General features: G+C 39.1%; 1 long non-coding RNA gene across 2 annotated transcripts in view; it reads right to left on the reverse strand.

Moving 5' to 3' along the window:
* LOC149123805 (uncharacterized) overlaps positions 1-11,062 on the reverse strand; it is an 80,879-nt gene that overhangs the window by 15,391 nt on the left and 54,426 nt on the right. Inside the window, exons 2-3 of one of the 2 annotated variants that reach the window (XR_016214157.1) lie at positions 10,504-10,619; positions 9,165-9,246 (exon numbers count right to left, since the gene is read on the reverse strand). The exons of the other annotated variant lie outside the window; for it this stretch is intronic. This is a non-coding gene — a long non-coding RNA (uncharacterized LOC149123805). The remainder of the gene's footprint in view (positions 1-9,164; positions 9,247-10,503; positions 10,620-11,062) is intronic. 2 annotated transcript variants of the gene reach the window in all.

Consider the following 11,062-nt stretch of genomic DNA (forward strand, 5'->3'; position numbering starts at 1 on the left):
TTGCCTCACTTGGCTTATTGTTTTATGAAGGAACTGTCCCTTTTAAAAATTATAAATATTGAGGTTTAAGTTGTCACCAGGTATTAGGGAAACCAGTGTGACAATAGTCAGATCTATTGAGACCCAGGCATTCTTGGAAAATGCTTATGAGCACGCGTATGCGACATTTTACTTATGACTGCAGCGGCTCATGCGGACTTGCTGACACTAGTTACAGACAGTCAATGCTCAGCTTCTCTGATTAGGACACTTCAAGGCACCTACTCACCCTGTTTCAGTCCCTCAGAAAGGAACTAAGTTGCTGGCTGAGCAAACTTTTGGTTAGAACCAGACATTCCTATTACTCATATTCCTACTAGAGATTAATCCATGGAGTCAACAATTGAACTTAGACCCCTACATTGCACAAGAAAATATTAAGTCTGCCACCCAGTTAGCTGATACTTAAAGTATGTTCATATTCCTACCATCAACATTATTAACACCCTCGTCAGGAATGTGTTTAAGTGACTACTCTCCAGCTCCTGTCAAAATGCCAAGAGAAGCAACTCAGATAAAACAAACAGGTGAAAACACTGCTGCGCATCCTTCGTCTAGCTTTTCTAACTTCTATGGGTGAACCAAACTGTGTAATAGAAATCTGTATATTGGCTCTGTAATATGTTTCCACAAGATGAATTTGAATTTATACCCTTCAACGTTAATGCGGTTCTTGGATGATTGGCCATTTGATGACAGATAAACATTTTCTGTAAAACTGTTTAATGTGTTGGAAGACAGTTCTCCATGGGTTTCTTACATTTCTGCACATACCAAAAATAGAAGCACTGTCTGCTTTTTTTTTTAAAAGATTTGTTTATTTTATCTCAAAGTCAGAGTTACACAGAGAGAGAAGGAGAGACAGAGAGAGAGAGAGAGAGAGAGAGGTCTTCCATCCACTGGTTTATTCCCAAACTGGCTGCAACGGCTGGAGCTGTGTCAATCTGAAGCCAGGAGCTTCCTCCGGGTCTCCTGTGTAGGTTCAGGGGTGCAAGGACTTGGGCCATTTTCTACTGCTTTCCCAGGCCATAGCAGAGAGCTGGATTGGAAGCAGAGCAGCCTGGATAAGAACCAGTACCCATATGGGATGCAGATGCCATAGGCGGCGGCCCCACCTGCTATACCACAGTGCTGTCCCAACTTTTTTTTTTAATCTTGAACTACTTTTTATAGTGAACAGCTTTGGAAGACAGAGATTGTGTCTTCCTCTGGAGCAGCAACCAGGCATGATTACTGCTCAACACATGCGGTCAGAGTCCCATCCTGTAATGCAACCCATTGTGAGTTATGGAAGTATTGCTTGTTTTTTGTTTGTTTGTTTTTGTTTTTGTTTTTTTTTTTGTCATCCTGTGGGAATTAGAGCTCAGAAAATTGCCATTTCTGTGAATATTGAGGCTATCTGTCTCTATTTTCTGTTAGCATCCATGAAATTTGTGACCAACTAAGAAAGAAAAGACATAGACATTTAGATAAAAGAAGTACAAAGAACTCCAAACAGACTCAATCAAAAAACTCTTCTCCAAGGTATATTGTAGTCAAATTGCCAAAAGTTAAACACAAAGAGATTCCTAAAGACAGTAAGAGAAAAGTGTCAACTTACATATAAAAGAAAACCAATTAGACTAACATCAAACTTCTCAATGAAAACACTACAGGCCAGAAGAGAGTGGGATAATATATTCAAAGTATTAAGAGGAAGAAAAAAAAAAACCCTTCCAACTAAGAATATTAGACACAGTGAAGCTATACGTTAAAAGTAAAGGAGAAATAAAGTATTTTCTAGATAAGAAAGAACTGAGAATTCTCCACCACCATACAACACTTACAAAAAATTCTGAAGAGAGTCCTGCTTAAGAAATAAACAATGTGAATTAATGCTATAACTAGTACTCAAACAGTACTTTACACGTTGTGCTTCTGTGTGGGTGCAAACTGTTGAAATCTTTACTTAATATATGCTAAATTCATTTTCTGTATATAAAGATAATTGAAAATGAATCTTGATGTGAATGGAATGGGAGAGGGAGCAGGAGATGGGAGGGTTACGGGTGGGAGGGAAGTTATGGGGAGGAAAAGCCACTGTAATCCAAAAGCTGTTCTTTGGAAATTTATATTTATTAAATAAAAGTTAAAAAAAAAGAAAATTGAAAAAAACCAGAAATAAACATGAAAACACAAATCATTACCAAATTTGCTAAAAGACAGGCAGAATTATTATTCAGTCAACAAAATGACAGGTCTTAGTTCTTATATATCAACACTAACCTTGAATGTAAATGGATTAAATTTACCAACAAAAAGACTTAGGTTGGCTGACTGGATAAAAAATCAAGACCCCACTCTTTGCTGCCTACGAGAAACTTACTGCACAAAGATACACACAGACTGGAAGTGAAGGGTTGGAAAATGATATACCAAGCAATGGAAACCAAAAGCAAGTAGGCATAGCTATCCTGATATTAAATAAAACAGACTTTAAATAAAAAACTATAAAAAGAGATAAGGGCATTATATTTTGATAAAAGGTTCAGTTCAACAAGAAGACATAACAATCATAAATATATATGCACCCAAAACAAGACCACCCAGATATATACAGAAAATATTAGACTTAAAGGGAGGGATAGACTCCAATACAATAACAGTAGGTGATTTCAATACCTCATTCTCATCAATGGACAGATCATCCATATGGAAAATCAATAACAATACATCAGAGTTAAAACATACTATTGAGCAAATGTACCAAACAGACACTTACAGGACATTTCACCTAACAGCTACAGAATACACATTCTTATCAACACATGGAATGTTTTATAGGATAGACCACATATTAGGCTACAAATAAAGTCTCAGCAGATTTTAATAGATTGAAATCATAACATGTATCTTCTCCTGCCATAAAGGAATAAAACTAGAAAACAACAATAAGAACAACAGAACACTCATAAATACTTTGAAATTAAGCAATGTGCTATTGAACGATGAATGATAAATGAAGAAATTAAAAAGAAAATCAAAAACTTTTGTGAAATAAATGAAAATATAAACACAACATATCAAAACCTGTGGGATACAGCAAAAGCAGTATTAAGAGGAAGTTTATAGCATTAAGTGCTTATATTAAATAGAAAAATGTCTCAAGGATCTCATCTTGAAGATTTAGGAAAAAAGAACGAACCAAACCACAAAACAGTAGGAGCTCAGAGATAATAAGGACCAGAGCCAAAATAAATGCAATAGAAACTTAAAAAAATGATAAAGATCACAAAAATTAAAAATTGGCTTTTTGAGAAGATAAAAACATAGATAAAACTCTAGCAAGACAAAGGAAAAACTCAAACAAATAAAATTATGGATGAAAAAGAACATATTACAACCAACACCACAGAAATACAAAGAATCATAAGAAGCTACTATGAAGAATTACATACTAATAACCTGGAATACCTCAAAGTAATTGATAAATTCCCAGATTCTCTATCAAGATTAAATCAATCAGATATAGAGGACCTAAACAGACTCTTAACAAGCAAAGAGATTGAAACAGTAATCAAAAGTCTTCCATCAGTGAAAAGTTCAGGAACTGATGGCTTTGCTATTGAATTCTACAAAATATTCAAAGAAGAAGTAACTCTTCACACTATACCAAAATGCTGAATAGGAAGTCTGCCAAACTCTTTTTATAAGGCCAGCATTATTTTGATGCCAAAACTGAAGATATGACACAAAAAAGAAAACTAGAGACTATATCTTAAATGAACATAGATGTAAATATTTTCAACAAAATGCTAGCAAATCAAATCCAAAATTACATAAAAAAGATAATACAACATGGTCAAGTGGTATCTATCCCAGAAATGCAAGGGTGGTTCAACATTCAAAAATCAATAAATGTCATACATCACATCAATGGAATGAAGAACAAAAACCATATGTCATCTCAGTAGATGTGGAGAAAGCATTTGATAAGAGTCAACAGCACTTCATGTTAAAAATCCTCCACAAATTAGATATAGAAGAGACATTCCTCAAAATTATAAAGGCTATCTATCACAAACAGCCAATATCATACTGAATGGGGAAAAGTTGAAAGCATTTCCCCTCAAATATGGAACAAGACAGGATGTCCATTTTTGCCACTCTTATTTAACATAACACTTGAAGTCTTAGCAAGAACAATTAAGGAAGAGACAGAAATAACAGGCATCAAAATTAGAAAAGAGGATGTCAAATTGTCCATGTTTGCAAATGACATGTTGTACACAGAAAAACCTAAACACTCCAATTCAGTGAAGTTACAGGTTTGTATGCTAATGATTAACTCACTGAAAGAGAAATCAAGAAAGAAATTCCATTGGTGATAACCACAAAATATCTAGTAGTTCAGAATAAATTTAACTGAAGAAGTGAAAAATCTTTACAATTAAAATTATCAAATATTGATGAAAGAAATCATCAAGGACGCACACAAAAATGGAAAGATATTCTTTGCTCATGGATTGGAAGAATCAATATTATTAAAAAGTATGTACTACCTAAAGTAATCTACAGATTCAATGCAATCCCTATCAAAATATCAATGACATTCTTTAGAGAATTAGAGAAAGCAATCCTAAAATTCATATGGAAATACTAAACACCCAGAATAACCAAAGGTATCCTGAAAAAGGAAAAGCAAGCTGGAGGCATCATAATACCTGACTTCAAAGCACACTACAAAGCTATAGCAATTAAAACAGTCTTGCAAAGAAACCAATGCATAGATCAATGGGATAGAATAGAAAGCCCAGAAATTAATCCACATACATGCAGACAGCTTATTTCTGAGAAAAGTGCTCAGACCGTATGGTGAAATAAGGATAATCTCTTCAACAAATGGTGCTGGCAAAACTAGATTTATATATGTATAATGAAATTAGAACCATGTCTCTCACTATATACAAAATAGACCTAAATTTAAGACCTGAAACTGTGAAGTTGCTAGAAGAAAATGTAGGGGAAACACTGAAAGACATTGGTGTAGTGGACGACTTCTTGGACAAGACCCCCAAAGCACAGGCAACAAAAGCAAAACTAAACAAATGGGACTCTATCAAACTCGGAAGATTTTGAACAGCAAAGGAAATGATTAGAAGAGTAAAGAGACATCCAACACAATAGGAAAAATATTTGTAAACCACCTATCTGACATAAGGTTAATATTCCAAATATATCAACAACTTAAAAACTCACTAACAACAAAAACCCAACTAATCATTTGAGAAATGGGCAAAGGACTTCAATAAACAGTTCTCAAAAGAAGGAATATAAATGGCCAAAAATTGTATGAAAAAATGCCTGATATCACTAGCCATTAGGGAAATGCAAATCAAAACCACAGTGAGATATCATCTCATCTCTGTCAGAATGGCTAAAATCCAAAACACAGAGTTACAAATACTGGTGAGAATGTGGACACTTACACACTGATAGTTGGAATTAAATTAGTGCAGCCACTGTGGAAAACAGTATGGAGATTTCTTTAAAAACTAGAAACAGACATGCAATATGATCCAGCTACTGGGTATATATACTAAAGACTTGAACACAATGTATCAAAGATATACCTGCACTACCATATTTATAGCAGCACTGTTCATAATAGCCAATATTTGGAACCAACAAAATTGGTTCGGATGACAGATAAGGAAAATGTGGTATATGTACACAATGCAATATTATTCAGCTATAAGAAAGAATGAAATTCTACAATTTGCAGCAAATGAATGCAATTGGAGGACATCATGTTGAGTGAAATATGGCAGACCCAGAAGGATAGTTACTGCATGTTCTCCCTTATACGTTGAAGCTAAAATTTAAAAAACAGAGAGAAAAGAAAAAAATGTCTGTGTGCATCAGTAGTGCTGCAAATTTAATTTTGTAAAGCTTTGTTTTATATCTTTGTCAAAACAATGGTTAAGAATGTTATCGGCCGGCACCGCGGCTTGCTAGGCTAATCCTCCGCCTGTGGCACCGGCACACCGGGTTCTAGTCCCGGTTGGGGCACTGGATTCTGTCCCGGTTGCTCCTCTTCCTGTCCAGCTCTCTGCTGTGGCCCGGGGCGGGCAGTGGAGGATGGCCCAAGTCCTTGGGCCCTGCACCCACATGGGAGACCAGGAGAAGCGCCTGGCTTCTGGTTTCGGATCAGCGTGGTGCGCCAGCCGCAGCGCGCCACCGGAGTGGCCACTGAGGGGTGAGCCAACGGAAAAGGAAGACCTTTCTCTCTGTCTCTCTCTCTCACTGTCCACTCTGCCTGTCAAAAAAAAAAAAAAAAAAAAAAAAAGAATGTTATCTACTATAGTTTAACAATCTGTGATTACTTCAAAATCACAGATTTTGTGAAATGGTCATTTTCTATTCAATTATTGTCTATATTCCCACTAAACTAGGGTCTTTTAGCTTTTTATTTGGTAAAGTTCTTATCTGGTGAAATATTAAGCCTTTTTACTCTAATATAAACTTTAAATGTTATCTCAAAAACTAAAAAAAAAAAAAAGGGAGAATCAAGGAGTATGAGAGGGAGACAGGAGGAGGGAAAGAAGGAGAGAGCAAGGGGGAATATCATTATATTCTTAGAATTGTATCTACAAATCACACTGAATCTGTTAAAAAGCAGTCAAAATTAAAAAAAAAAAATCCAGTGAGGGGGTGTGGGAGGCAGGAGAAAGAGCTGGATGTGCCCTTGACAAAGTCTATCTGTAGCTTAGTCCTTGGAGATTGGAGGGGGAGTTGCCTCTGTTGAGAGAGAGGTGCAGTTTTGAGGGGTGGTGGGTCATGTAACACACACTCTTTCCCCCTTCCTTGCCCAATGGCTGAGGGACCATGGGTACAGCAAGCTTTTAGGGATCCACAATCACAGCAGGTGAGGGTGGGTACCCATCTGGTAAAGGAGACAAAACAGGGCACCAACAGCATCTGCTATAGAAACAACGAAGGTGTGGGGGCTTCAGCCTGAGGACTGCATAGAAGATTGTGGTGCTACAATGAGGTAGTTTTCCGTGATGTAAATGATAGCAAGTCATTTCTCTGTACAGTTAGCTACAAGTGGTCCCTTCAAACATTAAAGCCAATTTGTGCCTTATTTTACTTTGCTATGCCTTTTTTTTTTTTTTTGGACAGGCAGAGTGGACAGTGAGAGAGAGAGAGACAGAGAGAAAGGTCTTCCTTTGCCATTGGTTCACCCTCCAATGGCCGCCGCGGCCAGCGCGCTGTGGATGGCGCACCACACTGATCTGAAGCCAGGAGCCAGGTGCTTCTCCTGGTCTCCCATGCGGGTGCAGGGCCCAAGCACTTGGGTCATCCTCCACTGCACTCCCAGGCCACAGCAGAGAGCTGGCCTGGAAGAGGGGCAACCAGGACAGAATCTGGTGTCCCGACCGGGACTAGAACCCTGTGTGCCGGCGCCGCAAGGCAGAGGATTAGCCTATTGAGCCATGGCGCCGGCCAACTATGCCTTTTACAACTCTGAAATGTTAACTCAAGTGGCATTGTGGGTTTTGGTGGTCTCCACTTCCCTTCACAAGGAACACAATCACTTGACATCTGAAGTGTGAGTGAACTTGTAGTCAGATCTTTTCATAAGGCATAGACAGTGATGTGGCTCACCAAATCTACCCTATTGACCAACAAGTCATGGTTTGAATGTCTCCATCAAAACTCATGTTGAAATTTAATGACCAGTGTGAGGTATTAATATTAATTTAACGTTCAATGTCATAAATTTACAGTATGTGGAGGTGAGAACTTTGGAAGGTAATCAGGATTAAATGAGGTAGCATAGGACTCTATGACAGTTCGAGTGGCTTTTTAAGGAGAGGTAGAGAAACCTCACTAAGAAAGATTGACTTTTCCCCACCATATAGTGCCCTCTACCAGGTCACACATGACACAGCAGGAAGACCCTATCCTGATGCCAAGCGGATGCTGGTGCCATGTCCTTGGAAATTAAGAACTATGAGCTAAGTCAACTTCTTTTCTTGGTAAAATTCCCATTCTGTGATATTTAGTCAAAGTAATAGAAACTGGACCCATAGGTAGGTAAAGAAATGGAATTTCCTTGTTACAAATTGGAAAAAAAAAAAAAACCTGGGACAGCATCAAACTAAGTTTCTTGGCTACCTAGTCCATCTTTAAATTATTCTACATTATGCAGCCACCACCATGTCTCTGGGAAGGCCATGTCTTCTCAGTCACCAGTTATTTTGTTAGTAAATTCTCAAGTGAAACTTGGTTCTCAATTTGTATACACCAAGACCTCTGGGAGTCTACGGGAAGTTTCATTTTGCATGTCACAGGTCAAAAGCTCCCTGTGAACAGTAGCTGAGATGAAGGCCAAACCGCACAAGCAAAAACTGACTTCTTCCTAACCAGACATCTGTAGACCATAGACGCTCAAATGAGTCCCATGGGACTGAGCTTTGTATGAGAAGTCACCATTCCCAGTGCCTTACAAAAAGTCCCTAATGGTGGAATTTACTGATAATAAACATATAATAATTGCCTGTTTGACATTTGAAGAGCAGAAAGGCCAACAACATCATCCACAACCAGGTCCATTCAAAATTGGACATGAATTATGCACCATCTAAAACTAGTCATCTCCACAGTAGATGTGGCACAGCTGAAAGGACCTCAGGAAGTATCACTAGGCCTAAAAGGCAGTGAGGAAATCTCAGATGAATTAGAGATAAAGACAGTTCTCAATGGGGTCAGCATTGTGGTGAAGCTGGCAAAGCAGCTGTCTGGGAAGTTGGCATCCCATACGGGTACAGGTTCAAGTTATAGCTTCTATGGATCCAGCTCTCTGCTAATTTACCTGGCAAAGCAGTGGAAGGTGACCCAAGTGTTTGGGCCCCTGCCATCTGCATGGGAGACCCCAAAGAAGCTCCTGGTCCCTGGCTTTGGCCTGGCCCAGCCCTGTTCGTTGTGGCCTTTAGGGCAGTGAACCAGCAAATGGAAGAGATCTCTCTATTTCTCTAAAACTCTGCTTTTCAAATAAATAAATAAAACCCTAAAAAGAGAAAGGTCTCAGTGACTTTGAGATGCTTTAGGTGTTACGTTGTATGTCCTTTCAGACATACCTGTTCCCTCCTTGATTGTGTGACTCTCTCCTCCCAGAAGAGCAAGTAAACCTCTTGGGACATGAAGATGAACATCTTCTCCCTTGAAAATGAAACACAGGTTATGCACTCTGGGATATCTATTAAAGGAACTTATTGTTTTGCAAAGAAAGTCCTCCATTCTTACCAGATTTCTCACTTTAATTTCTCTAGACACAGTCATTCATCACAGAATCACGAAATATGAACTGTCAGTGGTGATGTGTGCTATGAGGGAAACTGGAGGGAGCAGTGGACGCCTTAGCAATTGCATCAAGGTCCAGGAGCAGGCAAGTGTCTGTAGGGAATGACCTCAAGGATGAATGAGAGTTCACACCACACAGGGATGGAGAAGTAAAGTGAGAAACCAAACATAAGCTCCTGGATTGGAGGGGAGAAGGGCCACCATGAGGCAGAAAATGTGTCAGTCATAGAAGGACTTCAGGGATTTTAACCTTTACAGTGGAGAGAAAAGAGAAGATCATAAACAAGAGGAAAACACAGTCAGATTTGCATCAACACAGTGGCGGTTTGGAGACTAGAACACAGGAAGAATAAGCACAAACAGAGACTGTCTAGGGGGTTGTAGTTATACAGGCATTTGGTCTGAGGCTGAGGTTATACATAGCATTTGGTCTGAGATCTGTATGGAGATGAAGAGGGGACAGACACCAGAGCTGTGCCCCATTGGAGAGACCGGTCCCTCCATATAGGAGCTGACTCTTCTCTTTCTGTGTGGATATTTCCATTGTAGTGCAAGCAACTGGGTAGAGCCCTGTTGTTTGTGTGACTTCCTTCTCCTTCTAGATAATAGCTACTCAGGGGCGGGGGTAGTGTCCTTACTGTTCATAGCCTCCGTATGCTGCACAGACACAGCCTGTCTCCAGGAAGAATCCTCATAAAGGCGTGTGGGGGACACAGGAAGGCCAGTGGCTTAGATGAATGGAAATGAGGGAAGAGCTGCTTCCCCAGAGGAGCAGCAAGCAGCAAATTGACGTGGAAGCTACAGTCAGGCAAAGATGAGAGTAATGATGGGAGAAGGGGCTGGTTTGATAATGAAAGCTTTAAAACATAGAAGGCAAAACTTACCATGAGATTTTTCTTAATAATTTAATGTCATATTGTGCTTGCTACCCCCAATATATCTGATCTTTCCTAGTAATAGTCCCCTTCAGTTAGTTTTATCTTACAGGTAAGGGTATATTCCAACTCTGGGCTCTTATGTAAAATATTTAAGAAGAGTTGCCCTTAGTTAACAAAATTGAATGTTCTCAAGGTGTGAGAGGCTCATTCCCAGCCTCAGCCCCTCTGGTATACTGACCTCTTTGGGCAGTATCTATGCTCTTGATGCACTCTGACTACTTTAGCAGCCTGGAGAATCCTCTCTGGCTGAGTGACATGCAGCTCTTCCACTCTCTTCTGCTCTGGTTGACAGCACTACAGACAAAAGAGTACATGACCATCAGTGCAGCTGTACTGCCCATGGCTTCCCATTAACCAAGCATTGGTCAAGGTCTCCCATCCTCCAACACTCACTTCCCAGGCAGTCATTACTCTTGGACTTGAACTACATCAGGACTGGAGATGTTTCTCCTCTTGAAATTTCATGAAAGCAGAATCTCACTAATTTTATAAAGAAGTGAAGTAAGTGCTATCAGGGGAAAGCTATTATGCAAATTCCTAAGATTTTTTTCCAGTTCTAGAAAAATCAACAATCTAGTGAGAGATAATGTGGCATTTGCTGCACCAAATTCTTTACTCATACCACTTTTTGATGGGGGTCATTTGTAAAGAAAGATCACAGAATTTGGGCAAGAATTCCAGATTATCTGCACCAGTTAAGTCATCTACACTTTTCATCATGGTTGCCATGGATAAAG

This window comes from Oryctolagus cuniculus, chromosome 10 (assembly GCF_051225735.1).
Source record: "Oryctolagus cuniculus isolate XC-2025 breed Fujian yellow rabbit chromosome 10, ASM5122573v1, whole genome shotgun sequence".
Taxonomy (NCBI): Eukaryota; Metazoa; Chordata; class Mammalia; order Lagomorpha; family Leporidae; genus Oryctolagus; species Oryctolagus cuniculus.